Raw genomic sequence first — 14,954 nt, 5'->3', positions numbered from 1 at the left:
AGATGGACAGAGTAAGGCCTTTCGAGGTTAAACAGTCTGTGTATACAGCAGCAGCAACCACCGCAGTCTCCACTCCAGAGCGGGCCTCTAAGGCGGGGTCTCATCAATAATAGCATAGAGAGTGATGCCAAGTTCCCACAAGGGCAGGGTCAGACTGCTTAGCTGGGAGAATCAAAGGCTTTCCAAGACGATTCTGTTTGAACTGTGCTCCGCTTGCTGCCTGTGCCCACGTTTACGAAACCAGCTGGACTCAATGCCATCATCCAATTAGCACATGCCAGTACCAGCTCCCTGGGGCCAAAATGAAACAGGCAGGATGAGATCAAACCCTAGCCCCATACTTTTAGAGGAGATGTCTAGAGGCACATGGAGATGCCAGGGGAGGCAAAATATGCCTACTGCAAGCAGCTGACAGTGCCAGCACAGGCCAGCAGCACTGACAAAGAGAGGGACTCGGTGTTGTTCCATCAGGACATCATTACTATGCCCTTCTCAGGCTGGCACCGAGCCAAGTCCCATAGAGTCAGAGATAAAAGGCAGCAGCATTTCTTCTGAACACCTCACAGTCTAGTAGGAAATACACAGCCTGTTGAAATACAATTCTAAAACCTAAGAGAAGGGCTGTAATCGAATAAAGAATAGGGAACTGTGGGATCAGAGCGAAGGGCAGCCCAGATTCAGCTAGGCAGCAGGGGACTAGCCTGGAAGGCTTCCTGGAGGAGGGGAGATGTGTGTTAATTCTCAGGAACAAACCAGTGCTTAGGAGGAGCCTGCATTGAGCTGCCAAATTATAGAGTGTGGTCAGAGCAGAACAAACGGTAGAGGGCAAATTAAAAACCTGGGAACCAGGCTGCTTTCCACCAGCTATGGCAGCATTTGCCTGTTATGCAAGCACTTGGGGACCTGAAGCAGAAAGATATCAAGTTTAATGAGAGACAGGAAAAGGGGAGAGAGAGAGATCACTAAGTTCGTGATATACTTTAGCATGCACCTATGGCTACATATTGAGTTTGAGGTCAAACACAGACTACATGAGTGGGAGAGGAGGAGGAAGAGGAAGAGGAAGGAGAACAATCAGAATCAGGAAGGGACACCAGATGTGAGTTTTATGACCACTCTGGCAGGGATAAGGGGACAGCTCAGAGAGTAAAATGCTGTATGCTAGCATGAGGACCTGAGCTTCCATCCCCAGAATCCATATGACCTGGGTACCCATGTGACCCAGTACCCATGTAAGCCTGGAACTCCAGCATTGGTAAAGCAGAGACAAAAAAGGTTCTGGGAGCTTGCTAGTTAGAATAGCAAGTCCCAGGTTCACTAAGAGACTGTGTCTCAATTCGTTGTCACCAACATCATTTATATTGTTATTAAAAATAAAATTATTAAAGAATACCAATAATATGGAGAATGACAGAGAAAGATACTTGAAATAGATCTATGGCTTCCACATCATCACATACAGACAACCTCCCGCCCCCTGCACATGCCTATGCACACAGATGCATGCAACACACACAAACAGACATGCAGACATGCATGCACACATACATAAGGTTCCAAAAATACCATGGGCTAATATATGAAGGGAAAGCTGTGGGCAATTTCCAAACCCTATCATTCCAGCAGCAGACGAATTGCATGGCTCCGTGTTATACTGACCTGCAGAGACACACAATGACCTTGGGACCAAAGAGCAGCTATGAGGGATGCATGAAAACCCAGACTGGGATGTGTCTAGGAGATAGGACTATGGACATTGTGAGTGGAGCTCATTCCTTCAAGAAGCTTTGCTGAGAAGAGGGAGGGTTGTGACTGAGGACCAGGCAGGAGCAATGTGAGCTATAGCAGGATGAGGCTGGGGAAGGCTTAGCATGGGAGACAGCTGTCCATCCTTTTCCATCCTCCCTCCCCTGTCTCCCTCCCATTGGATCCCTTTGTAGACCCAGAGGATAAGAACTGTAGTAAAGTGCTGAGCACAATCTAGAGCCGGGGCAACCAATTTGGTGCCCTTGGAGGGAAGCAACAAAAATCCCACCTGGCAGAAAAGCTCCAGCCACTTTCTTGGTCATTGATCCGTGCTTGAGAACTTCTGTTTGGCCCCCACCTTCACTCCCTAGAGGTCTCACCGAGCTGCATGGTCATAAGTCATTGGCCTAATAGCTTTATTAGGGGGTGGAGGAAGCTTAAGGAAAGCAGAGCTGAGAAGGAGGCAGGCAACTCGGCTGTCATCTCACTTCTATGACCTCCTGGGAACCCACCAGGAAATGCTCAGTCTTCATGGCAGGGGCGATTAACCTTGGACAGGAGTAACTCTGACCATAAACATGTTGCTGGCTTGTTTTCTCCCTTAAAGGCTTTCTAATAAGAACAAGTGTCTCACGGTAGCATGTCATCACGGGGCAAATAGAGTCAGGTTGGAGAGAGCGCCTGAAGCCTTCCTGCTCTCAAATCTTTGCCTTGATCAATAAAAGATCACAGCCAAGCCGCTCAGAGCTTAATTATTTACTGTTTCTGTGCTTTCGTCTATGAGAAATTTTCTAAAGAAATCCGACTGCCTGCACAGTGCCATATGGAGTCAATACCCTGTACTCTATGAGTGTTAATGAATTAATTAATCAACTAATGGCAGTAAAGGTCTGTGGAGACCACGGATGCTCAGCTCCCGAAGGGAACACTTTTCACTTGTTTTGGCAATAACTTTAAATTATTTGTTCCTAAGAACCCTGAGTAATTTCTTAGACAAGTGTTCATTAGGTTGCATATATTGTCAGTGCCGATCATGTTGAGAACATCTTCCTCTTTTGTTTTTCATGCTACTTCCACTTTTAAAAGCCAATTTCCAATGATCTGGGGAAATGACAGAGTGAGAGTCAACAAAGGATGGCAGCTCCTCCTCTCAGCCAATCAGCAATCAGTACCTATGGAAGCTCCTCCTCTCAGCCAATCAGCAACCAACACCTTCTTGGGTTAAAGGGTTTCACTGGTAAACCTGCCTGTACCCTTTGAGTGTGCAGTGAAGTCAGGGATGAATTCTAAGATATGAAAGGAAAACAAACATAAGACCAGGTCCGAACGACCGCACCAACTACGTGTAATTACTACGGCATGGGTGAGACCTGGATGTAATATTAATCATAACCAAAGACAGGAAGGATAGCCTTAAGATACTCCTCCTAGCAGTAAAGGATGCATAGTAAAAGAGTTGCCAGGCAGCAGGAGGAATTGGGGCTTGCTTTTCAAGAAAGAGAGGGTGCCGAAAGTACTATCAAAGGAAACTACAAAATCTGGACTAGAAGCTCTTTCTGAGTAAGAGAAGCCACGGCTGCACATTGGTATGATAAAGGCCAGCAGGAGGCTTTAGGCAGCTTGACAGCTTCTACATGCTGTCAACATTTTCAGAGGAAGCAAGGGAGTAGTAACCTGATGGGGAAAGAATGTCCAATCTAAAGGCAGAGGAAGGAGCTGGGAGGGGTGGATGACATGAGGCATAAAGAAGTTCCTGATGATCTGCACCTAGTGAGTGCTGCCAATCCGGAGGATGAGGACCCATCAGAAATCTCATTGTTTGTTTTTAAACCACATTTTATTGAATGTTGACAAAGTTAAATTCTGATCCAAAATGGGATTTGAAAAATTGCAGAGCCCTTTTCTCAACTCTATTTCAATTGGGCTGTAAAACAGCAAAATAAAATCAACTACCCAATAAGATTGCGGGGGGAGGGGGGTTGGGGGTGCCAAGGCATGCAAATGCCAGGGCTGGGTACAAGTTGTCTAGGAATAACAGTATGGAGTACCAAAGAGTTCCCTCTCCCTCTTCCTCTCCTCCTCCCCCTCCCCCCTCCCGCTCCCCCTTCTCCTGCCCTTCCCTCTTCTCCTCCCCTTCCCCTTCCCCTCCCCCTCTCCTTCCCCCTTCCTAATCCTCTTACTCTCTCTCTCTCTCTCTCTCTCTCTCTCTCTCTCTCTCTCTCTCTCTCTTTCTCTCTCATGCTTTCTCTCTCCAAAATCTACTGAGAAAAAACATATGGCTGAGAGATGTGCTCTTGGCATAGCAAACAGAATTAAGAATGCTTTTTGGTAGAAACCTTAATGAAGATGGTAACTGAGACCCATCAAGAAGACAGATTGAGTGTGAAAACAACCAAGTCTGAGGCCAGGGAGGCCTGAGGGTCCTGGTTTTACTATACACATGCTGTGTGCCCTTGAACGAGTTACTCAACATATCTGAGCTCTGGTTTCCTTTGATAGGAAGTTCTTCTGAGAATTAAAACATTGACATAACACAGAGACCAAAATAGTGAGTCTGCTCAGGGCATGCACTGCCAACACTTCATTAGTACAGTTATTAAAGAACGAGGCAGTAGCACACTGTAGGTTATATAGATTTTTTGTGGGCAACACTTTGAACCCAGCTATTATTGCTTCTGGTGGGAAAAAAAGGCACTCTGAGTTCAAGCAATCCACTTAAGAAAGAAAAAAAAAGAGTTATACTCCCAAATTAATTTACAAATTGGGCACTCTTTGTTCTTGTTTTTTAGCATCCTTTAAAGATCTAAGATCAGTTGATGCATTTAAGAACATAAAATGTATTATGTATAACTTGGTTGCTCATAAAATTATCATGTTTGAGATATATAGAGATGCAAGGACTAGAGAAGAAAAGAAATTAAATACATGGGGGGTTTATTTTCTTGTTTCTCCAGCTTGAGGAATAAAAAGCAAAAGGTTTTATGCAATAAAGTTTCTGGAGGTCTTCCCATCCTTAACGTGCAATCTTTGCTCCTTCTCATAGATGTATGATGTCAACCAAGAAAACACCTGCAGGGTCTGACCCTGCACCGCTCCCTCCCATCAGAGAGCCAGGCAGGTAGACAAGTGAAGATGGCTTCCCGTGAAGTATTGTGACAAAGGGCTGCTATGGTGTCCTACAGAACACCCTGGCCTCCATTAATTAAAAAGGCCTAGGGATACTGTTTCATAGGAGGCTTAGAACTGCGGCACACTCCATGGGATCCAGTGGCTAATCAAATCATACAGGACCCAAGTACTTCCCACCTGTCACCCAGCTCCACCATTCAAAGCATATCGGCCCTTGTCCTTTTTTTAACTAGGTATTTATTTCATTTACATTTCCAATGCTATCCCAAAAGTCCCCCACACGCTCCCCCACCCACCCACTCCCACTTCTTGGCCCTGGCGTTCCCCTGTACTGAGGCATATAAAGTTTACACGACCAATGGGCCTCTCTTTCCACTGATGGACGACTAGGCCATCTTCTGATACATATGCAGCTAGAGGCACGAGCTCCATGGGGTACTGGTTAGTTCATATTGTTGTTCCACCTATAGGGTTGCAGATCCATCCAATAGCTGACTGTGAGCATCCACTTCTGTGTTTGCTAGGCCCCGGCATAGTCTCACAAGAGACAGCTATATCTGGGTCCTTTCCCCAAAATCTTGCTAGTGTATGCAATGGTGTCAGCATTTGGAAGCTGATTATAGAATGAATCCCCGGGTATGGCAGTCTCTAGATGGTCCATCCTTTCGTCTCAGCTCCAAACTGTGTCTCTGTAACTCCTTCGATGGGTGTTTTGGTCCCAATTCTAAGAAGGGGCAAAGTGTCCACACTTTGGTCTTCATTCTTATTGAGTTTCATGTGTTTAGCAAATTGTATCTTATATCTTGGGTATTCTAAGTTTCTGAGCTAATATCCACTTACCAGTGAGTACATATTGTGTGAGTTCTTTTGTGATTGGGTTACCTCACTCAGGATGATGCCCTCCAGGTCCATCCATTTGCCTAGGAATTTCATAAATTCATTCTTTTTAATAGCTGAGTAGTACTCCATTGTGTAAATGTACCACATTTTCTGTATCCATTCCTTGTTGAGGGGCATCTGGGTTCTTTCCAGCTTCTGGCTATTATAAATAAGGCTGCTATGAACATAGTGGAGCATGTGTCCTTCTTACCGGTTGGGACATCTTCTGGATATATGCCCAGGAGAGGTATTGCAGGATCCTCTGGTAGTACTATGTCCAATTTTCTGAGGAGTAGCCAGACTGATTTCCAGAGTGGTTGTACAAGCTTGCAATCCCACCAACAATGGAGGAGTGCTCCTCTTTCTCCACATCCTTGCCAGCATCTGCTGTCACCTGAATTTTTGATCTTAGCCTTGTCTTACTTTTGAACCCTCATGGTGGTAAGATGGATGCAGCAGCTCTAGCCATCTTAGCCTCACATAGCAGTGCAAAAGGGCCTACCTTCTTCTTGTGTCTCTTTAAAAGTTAGAAAAACAATCCCAGAAGCCCATGCCATAACAGACTGTGCTTTTATCTCACTGGCTAAGAATACCATTGTGTGCTTCTTTCTGAAAATAATCACTGGGAAGGGGGTGAAATGTAATTAACATGGCTGATTTGTAATAATGAAGATGTATCTATCTGGACCAAGGTGAACCCCAGTACCTGATAACTGGGTACTTGAACAAAACCAGATCTACTAGGAAACATGGGATATAAAAACATGTCCAAGTCACTGTTGAACCTCCCATTGAGACACGGTCATCATCCACCATGAAGCAGAGTTGCTGTGGTGACCTACAAAACATCTTGGTTTCAGTGGGTAACAAAACACAGCTATTTCTCTGCTGGACAGTCTTTCACTTACAGACTTGAGAATTCTAAAGCTCATGTAGAGCAAATACCCTTATAGCCTTTTCTATCAAGGCTGTTTATTACTAAGCCAACCTACAAAGCACTGTGACAGTCACCCACAAACGTATCTCAGTGTTCCACCTGTCTCTCCCGTACCCCAGGATATTCAGGATATACTCCTTGGAACATCATCCCAAGATGTATAAGCCAGGGAGAATCTGGAGTGAGCAAGAATAGTCTATGATGCTGATAGAAGTCAGAAACAAGGGAACCCTGACCAACCCCTGCAGAGGGCAGTGTCCACTGTTCGAGGAGCCTGTGCCATTGATACATTGTTTTTGTGTGTTTGTTGTTTGCTTGTTTTCTTTTGTTCCTTGAGTTTCCCCCCTTTGTTCCCTTCCACTACACTCTTGCTACTCTGTTTATACTTAGAAGCAGTGTAAATATTCTAAATTCTCCTTAAGTTTGATGGATTTTGCTTATACATTTTTTGATTATTGTCATGTCAGGTTTTTTTTTCTCTTGATTTTTTTCTCTTCTGCTCGCTGCTCCTTCCATTTTAGTTTATTGTGAACTTAAGGTTTTAATCTCTTGACATTTTTGTCTCTCTGCAAACATTCTTCTGTCTTTTGCTCGCTGTTCTTTGAATTTCATCTAAATGCTTCTTCCTTTCTTCCTTTTCCACACTACCAGCCTTCATTCCATTATACTATTGTTATTATCCAGTTGTATCCTAAGGAATTTTTAACTTCATCGCTCACCCTATATTATCTTGCTATTTTCTACTCTATGGTCTTTGATGGTAACTCAGTTGTCTTTAATTAACTTAAAGTATATTTCTGTATCTGTTTTAGTTTGATAGTATTGCTTTTACAAAGTTTTGTTACTTATGAATGAAGAAATACCTAGAGAACAGAGACACTGATGATAAATCAGACAAGAAACAATGTGTACAAGGAATGACAAATAAAAAAGCTAAGACATGAAGAACCCAATAAATTAAATAATATGCAGTGAAAATATTGCTAATGGATTAAACCAAGCAGAAAAAGCCAGAAAGTTGAAAACAAAGTCAAGGAAATGTTAGGTTCAGACATAAGTAAACAAACAAGATCAGAATGTCCACAACTTCTAGGAAATGATCAAGAAATTAAACCTAAGAATCCATGGGGACAAAAAAGGAGCTGAGATGTAAGTATGTAAGACACAATTGCTATTTAGAATGCCAAACAGACATGATCAGAAAAGATCTTTTTGCCAATTCACCAGTCAAAATACTGGGTCCACAAAATGAAGAAACAATATTAGGAGCTTCAATAGAAGACAATAAACTCATAAACAACCCTATCAAAATAATATCAAGCCACTCAACAGAAACTATTAAAGCCAGGAACACACATAATGTCTACTTCAAGCCCTGAAAATAATTGCCAACCAAGATTACTAGAGTCTGCAAATTTATCCTTTGAAATTGACAGAGAAATAAAGGCATTTCCAGACAAAGACTAGAGTAATTCATTAACACCAATTCAACATTGTAGAAGATCCTTAATCGAATTCTACATAAAGAATAGGGGAAATGTCTCAATATTAAGTGGGGACAAAGGGATACATTTCATGAAAATAGAAATACAAAAATAAACTGAAAAGAATCAATTATGTCCAGGTCAGTAAAGCACAAAATCCTTAATATGAATAGAGAGAAAGATAACAAACAATAATTCAGATGATTAGAAAACAGCCTAAAAATTACAAGAATCAGTAAATCTCTATAAGTCATAACCTTAGCTCTAAGTAGCCTTACCTTTCTAATTAAAAGGACACAGACTGCCTGACTGAATTAAAAACAGCATCCAACTAATTTCTGTCTCCAAGAAACACACTCCAGGGGGTTTGGCAGGGCAGCTTAGTGAGTAAAGTGCCTGTCACACTAGTGGGAGAATCAGAGTTTGATCCCCAGCGCCACTGTAAAAAGCAGGTGCGGTAGTACAAACTATTTTCAGGGCTTGAAGTATATCATTATATGTGTTCCTGGCTTTAATAGTTTAGGTTGAGTGGTCTGATGTTATTTTCATAGGTTTGTTTATGAGTTTATGATCTTTCCTTGGAGCTTTTACTATTGTTTTATTTCATTTCATGGTCTTAGTAGGCAATGCAGTCCCAAAACTGGGTCGTCAGACACATGAAAATGCCTTGACTTGTTGGTCAGCCAATATACTCAAATCAATGCACTCCAGGTTCAATGAGATTCTGTCTTTAAAAAAGGAGAAAAGTGATTGAGGAAAACACCTGGCACTAACTTTTAATCTCTACACATATGCAGATATGTGCATGCACACACACACATGTACATTCACACACAAGCACAAATATGTACACACACAAGCACATACATACACATACCTATAAACACCTTAACTGGAAAAGACATATAAGACTAAAAGTAAAAAAATAAAGGTCAATACATCAAGCAAATGGTAGCTTAAAACAATCTAACAGAACAGTTATTGTGTCTGATAAACTAGACTTCAAGCCATAAACCCACTAAATATTAATAAAAGGAACAACAAATGAAGAAGATGCAACAATTGTAAATGCATGTGCATCAAACATTAAGAGTCCTAATTCCAGGAAATAAACACTACTGATTATAAAAAAGACAGATAGGTCCTAATGCAATAATAAGCAGAAGGTTTCAGTAACATACACTCCTCAATAGATAGGTCATGCAGAATAGGAACAACAAAGAAATTCCAGGCTTAGATTGCATCATACATCAACTAAACTAAACAAGAAACAAATATGAAATAGACATTCTTCTAAGAAGCCTATGGAAACTTCTCTAAAATGTGTAACCTTTTACTACACAAAACAATTCCTAAAAAATGCAAAATGATTTTTAAAATTCTATCTCATCATATTATAGTGAAACAAATCTAGAAATCAGTAGCAAAAAAAAACTATAAAAAGTACACAAATGCATGCATATTGAAAGGAATACTTTTTAAGTTTTTAAAATTTTTTATCTTTAAATATTTATTTTAATTCCTTAAGAATTTCACACAGTTGTTGTGGTCATATTCACCCAACTACTTCTCCTCAACTCTTCTTAGAACCATTTCTACCTCTCTACCCCACAAAATTTTATGTCCTCTTTTTTTTTTAATTGCCTATTGACTATAATTTGGGCTACACATATTTCTGGGTGTAGGGCCATCTACTGGAATTTGGTCAGCCTAACAGAAGCCATACTCTTAAAAGAAACTGACTCCCCTCCCTCCTCCCCCTGGGAGCAACCAACTGTCCATAACTCCTCAGTTAAGAGTCAGGGTTTATAAACCTTCTCTCATATAGAATATTGATTGGCTTGATCTTGTGCAGGTTTTTACAAGCGAACACAACCACAGCTACTGTGAATTTGTAAATGAGACCCAGAAGACACTGTATTTTCTCCTGTCCTCCCTACTCTCTGACCCCCATCATCTTCCCACACTCTCTTCTGGGTGAACTCTTGGAGTCTTGGAGAGGAGTGGCTCAGATAGATGCTCCACTTGTGGCCGAGCACTCCGCTGACTCTTGTTCTCGACTCTAGTCATGAATTTCTACATTAACCACCATCTTCTGCACAAAGGAGCTGCTACAGTGAGTCTGAGAACTGCATTAAAGTGTGGATAGAAAGATACAATTTTAGAAGGCAGTTTGATGCTGTGCCCATTTAGAAGAATAATTGAGTAGTAGTATCTTCACCCCTGGGGACCATGTGCTCCCCAATCACTGATCCGTGGCCAGAGTTACAGCAGCAGGCATGTGTTTCCGCTGTGACATGAGCCTTAAATCCAATCAGAAACTACTTGTTTGTTCCCAAAACATGTGTGCCAGTACTACTCCCATGAGAATATTTTCCATGCCTGTCATTACTGAAGTTCACAGGTTTACAGCTGGGAAAGGCTGTTTGATGAGTTTTCAATGATAAATGAATCAATGAAGAAGTCTGGAAGGAAATGTAAAAGTTACTAGTTAGTTGGGTGGTGGTAGTGCACACCTTTCATCCCAGCACTCAGAAGACAGAGACAAGTTGATCTCTGTGAGTTCGGGACCAGCCTAGTCTACAGAGTGAGTTCCAGGATAGCCAGTACTACACAAAGGAACCCTGTCTCAAACAAACAAACAAACAAATAAATAAACAAAAGGGTAAGAAGTCAAATATAAATAAAAAGACACCATAGAGATTCCTAAATGGAATTTTATAGTTATGACTGCTTACATTAAAAAATGTAAGAGAGGGCGGGTGAGATGGTTCGACATATAAAGGTATCTGAGGCCAAGTTGAGCTCAACACCCAGGACCCACATGATGGAAAGGAAAAATTGACTCCTGGAGGTTGTCCTCTAACCTCCACATGCATACCCACATAATACCCTGACGCATATGCATGCACACTAAATAAATAAAAAAAATCAAATCAGACAGAGATCAAATAAATATGTTAACAATGCCTCAAGGTACTTGAAAAAATCCAAAATTAGTTCAATAGGTGAAAAGAAATAACAAAGATCAGAAGTAAAGTTAATAAAATGGACACTAAAATATAATAAGAGTCAAAAAAAAGAGCAGGTTCTTTTAAAAGACACAGAATATCAGCAGACTCTTAGACAAAATCGCCACAAGCATGAGAGAAGAGCTAAGCTAATAAAATCAAAGCTGAAAAAATAGAAATATTACAATGGATATCAGTGAAATGCAGAGGACCATTAGAGGATGAATATTTTTTGAAAACAGATTCCAAAAAGCTGGAAAATCTAGAAGAACTTATTAAACTTTCAGACTTACAAGCTCTAAGAAATTAAACCAAAAGGATACGAGCAACCTAAATAGATCTATAGAGAGCAACAATATTAAAGTAGATATAAAGAGCCCTCAATGAAAATATTAATTAATTAGTTAGAAGCTAATACTATGCACTTCACATTATTCCACAAACTAGAAAGAAATGGAATCGTATTAAATGTATTCTATGGTACCAGTATTACTTTGACACCAAAACTAGATACAGACAACACAGGACACCACTTTCCCTGAAGATCATATATGAAATTTCTCAGTAAAATACTTGTACACTGAAAATAGAATAGATTATGATCAAGTTGGTTTTATTCAAGAGGCATAATAATGTTTCAACATGCATAAATCAATAAATATTATACAGCATAAAAATAGACTCAAGGACAGAAACCACGAGGTCATCTCAAGAGATGCAGGAAATGTCTCTGACAAAGTTCACCATTCCTTCATGATCAAAGCCTGGCAGAATGTAGGCATGGCAGAAACATACTTCAAAATAATAGAGGTAACAAGCCTATAACCAACTTCATACTAGATGAAGAAAAACCAAAAGAATTTCTTCTGTTCCCTCCCCTAGTGCTTAGCGTAGTGCTTAAAGTCTTCGCTAAATCAGTAAGGTGAGAAAAAAAGAAACGGGGCATTTAAATATAAAGCACTTCAATGGAACCCTATTCGCAGATGGTATAATCTTAAAAGACCTTACAGGCTTCCCTATGAATGTCACTCACAAAATCTCGCCTATAGCTGAGGGGATTTGACCACTGAAGGCTGCTGGAGCAGAGGGAGTCTGTTTATTCAGGGAAGTGGTCCCTGCTGGCATGCTCATGCTCCAGTCAATGGCCCTAGCCCATGTGCATAAGGACGGGGCAGATTGAGCTGGGTGGACTATAAGGAGAGAACATGAAATTTGGAAGAGACTATGGTGGAGGGGTCTAGAAAACTTAGGGAGGGAATAGGAGGTTATATAATAAAAAAAAAAAAACATTGAATACATGTATGAAATTCTCAGTTTTCTAAAGAAAACTCCCCCAGAGAATTCTTCAATATGAGAAACACTTCCCACAAAATAAGAGGATACAAAGTCAACATACAAAACTGGTCAGTTTTTCTTCATCTCAGTACTGGACTAACTTGCTGATAAAGAAATGCAGAAAACATCCCATTCACAATAGCTTCAGCAAAGTAAAATATCTAGGAATAAACCTAACCAAAGACACAGATGACTTCTAAACCAAAAACTTTAAAACATTGAAGAAAAATATTAAGGAAGATCTTAGAAGACAAGATTTCCCCCCTCCCTCCCCCTAGAGGCTTTGTAGGTGTGGCTGCTCTGTCACATGTGTGTCAGTAGGTGGCAGAGGGGAGAAAAGTTATGTCTATGCTCAGTGTTCTGACCTGTAAATATCTGAATGATTAGTAGCCTAACAATCCCTGAAAAAAGCAAGCCAAGACAACAACCAGAACAGCTCTATGGGGTCCAGATAGGGAGCTAGCCCGAGATGACCACCAGTCTGATACTACACAGGCCTGAGGGGACCACCATGTCTCAAATGACCCCTACCCAGTGCCACAATGCCAAAGCAGGATATAGCACTTCTGAGACCACTCCTGAGATGACCCCAGACACTCAGAGACACCCCACCCCACCAGTGCTACTAAGAAAAGCAAGTCAGTGGTGACAAAATGGAAGAGAAAGAAACAGAAGGAAGTGGGTACCATGAAAAAAGGCAAAACTAGAAACTAGAGGGTAACAAGGAACAGCCTGATGTGAGTAGCCGGTGATGTCACCAGAAGCCATGTTTGGGTCCATGAGCCTGTAGCAGCAGGGTCTGTTACCATTGAAGGCCATGCAGATGCCACCAGGGGACATGTTGATGTCTAAGGGTTGTGAGGAACTAGCCCCACCCCTTACCCCCCAACCTAACCCCTTGCCACCTATAGCAGGTGGGAGAGCTGGCCCTGGGGTTATGAGATTAGGAGAGTTCTTCCCATTACTGGCTGCAGTAGTCAAGAGAGTGGGTCAGGTCCTGAACCTTGCACGGACAGCACATTATAGCTGGTTCTCGATGTAGAGGTTATAGGTGAGGTGGCCCCAAATATGTGAGTGCAGGAGAGGTAGCCCTGTCTCTTGTCTACTGGGCAGTGGTATGGATGTGGGGGACACCTCCTCCTCTTCTCCCTCATCCCTCACCGTCTATGTCAGGTAAGAGAATAGGATCATGAGAGTGGGACTGGCCATGTGCCTCACCAGCTGCAGCACTTGGGATAGCAGGCCTTGTATCCTTTACCTGGGCAACCGGGTAGAGCCTGCCTTGAATGTGGGAGTTGCTGGGGACATGAAAGCAAGAAAGCCAGTGGACTGACCAGCTCAGATACCTCTCAGATCCAGATCCAGGGCTTTGAATTGGCCCACCCCAATATCTTCCTCACTTATTGCTGGAGTAAATGAAGGGGCTGGTCCTACAGATTCAAAACTACAGTATCTCCATGACACAGAGCAACAACAGGATATTCAAGAAAAGTCCCAGTGAAGTCCAGTATCAATAGAGTAGCAGAAGCCAGAGGCCTCATACCAGACCAACAACTCATTGTAATGAACGTTTGCAAGCAAAGAAGTGTGAACAAAAGGCAGTTCTGTGGGAGACAATGAGACACACTTCAGCTTCCACAATGAGGTTTCTTTTTCTCTGTTGGGGAGTAGAGGTTGCAAGGGTGGAAGATGGGTTTGAGGGAAAGGAGAGATGAACAGGATTGGGGGGCATTCACAAAGAACCAATAAAACATTTTTTTAAATATTCTTATCTCATGGAATAGCAATAATATGAAACTGACCTACAAATTCATTACAATCCTCTCAAAATAACAAGTATATTCCCCACAAAATTAGAAAAATAATAAACCTAAAGTTTATGGAACCAGGGAAGACACAATTAGTCAAAGCCATACTAAGCAGAAAGACAAATGTTGGAGGTATCCAGAACTTGACATCAAATTACACTACAGAGCCATAAGGATAAAGTATGACAGTACTAAAAACAAATGGACAGACCAATGTAATAGGCTAGAGAACCCAGAAATAAGTCCACACAGCTAGCCTTCTGAATGGTTTTACAAAGGTGCTAAAAACATGCATTGGAGAAAAGATAGCGTCTTCCAATAAATAATGCTGGGAATACTGAGTATCCACCTGTTGAAGATTGACGTTATAATCCCAGTGACTTCATCTGTACAAAAAAAAAAAATGGCTCAAAGACATAGATATAGGAAACTCTGAACATGCTAAAGGAGAATATAGGAAAACTACCTCAAGATGTATGTATAGACAGGAACTTTCTTTGGAAGACCTCGAATAGCACAGGATCTCACCCAAGGATTTACAAATAAGACTGAAGGCTGGGAGATGGCATAGAAGTTAAGAGCACGTGCTGCTCTTCCAGAGGTCTAGGGTTAATTCTCAGCAACT

General features: G+C 41.5%; 1 non-coding gene across 1 annotated transcript; it reads left to right on the top strand.

The window, feature by feature from the left end:
* Positions 1-12,788: 12,788 nt before the first annotated feature.
* LOC115032033 (small nucleolar RNA SNORA17) lies at positions 12,789-12,920 on the top strand. Its single transcript, XR_003837680.1, has one exon. It is a non-coding gene; the product is annotated as a small nucleolar RNA SNORA17 (small nucleolar RNA).
* Positions 12,921-14,954: the final 2,034 nt, after the last annotated feature.

Source organism: Mus caroli, unplaced genomic scaffold (assembly GCF_978045245.1).
Source record: "Mus caroli unplaced genomic scaffold, Mus_caroli_1 scaffold_11, whole genome shotgun sequence".
Lineage (NCBI taxonomy): Eukaryota > Metazoa > Chordata > Mammalia > Rodentia > Muridae > Mus > Mus caroli.
The sequence above is the reverse complement of the archived record's forward strand: the minus strand, read 5'-3'. Positions and strand labels throughout refer to the sequence as shown.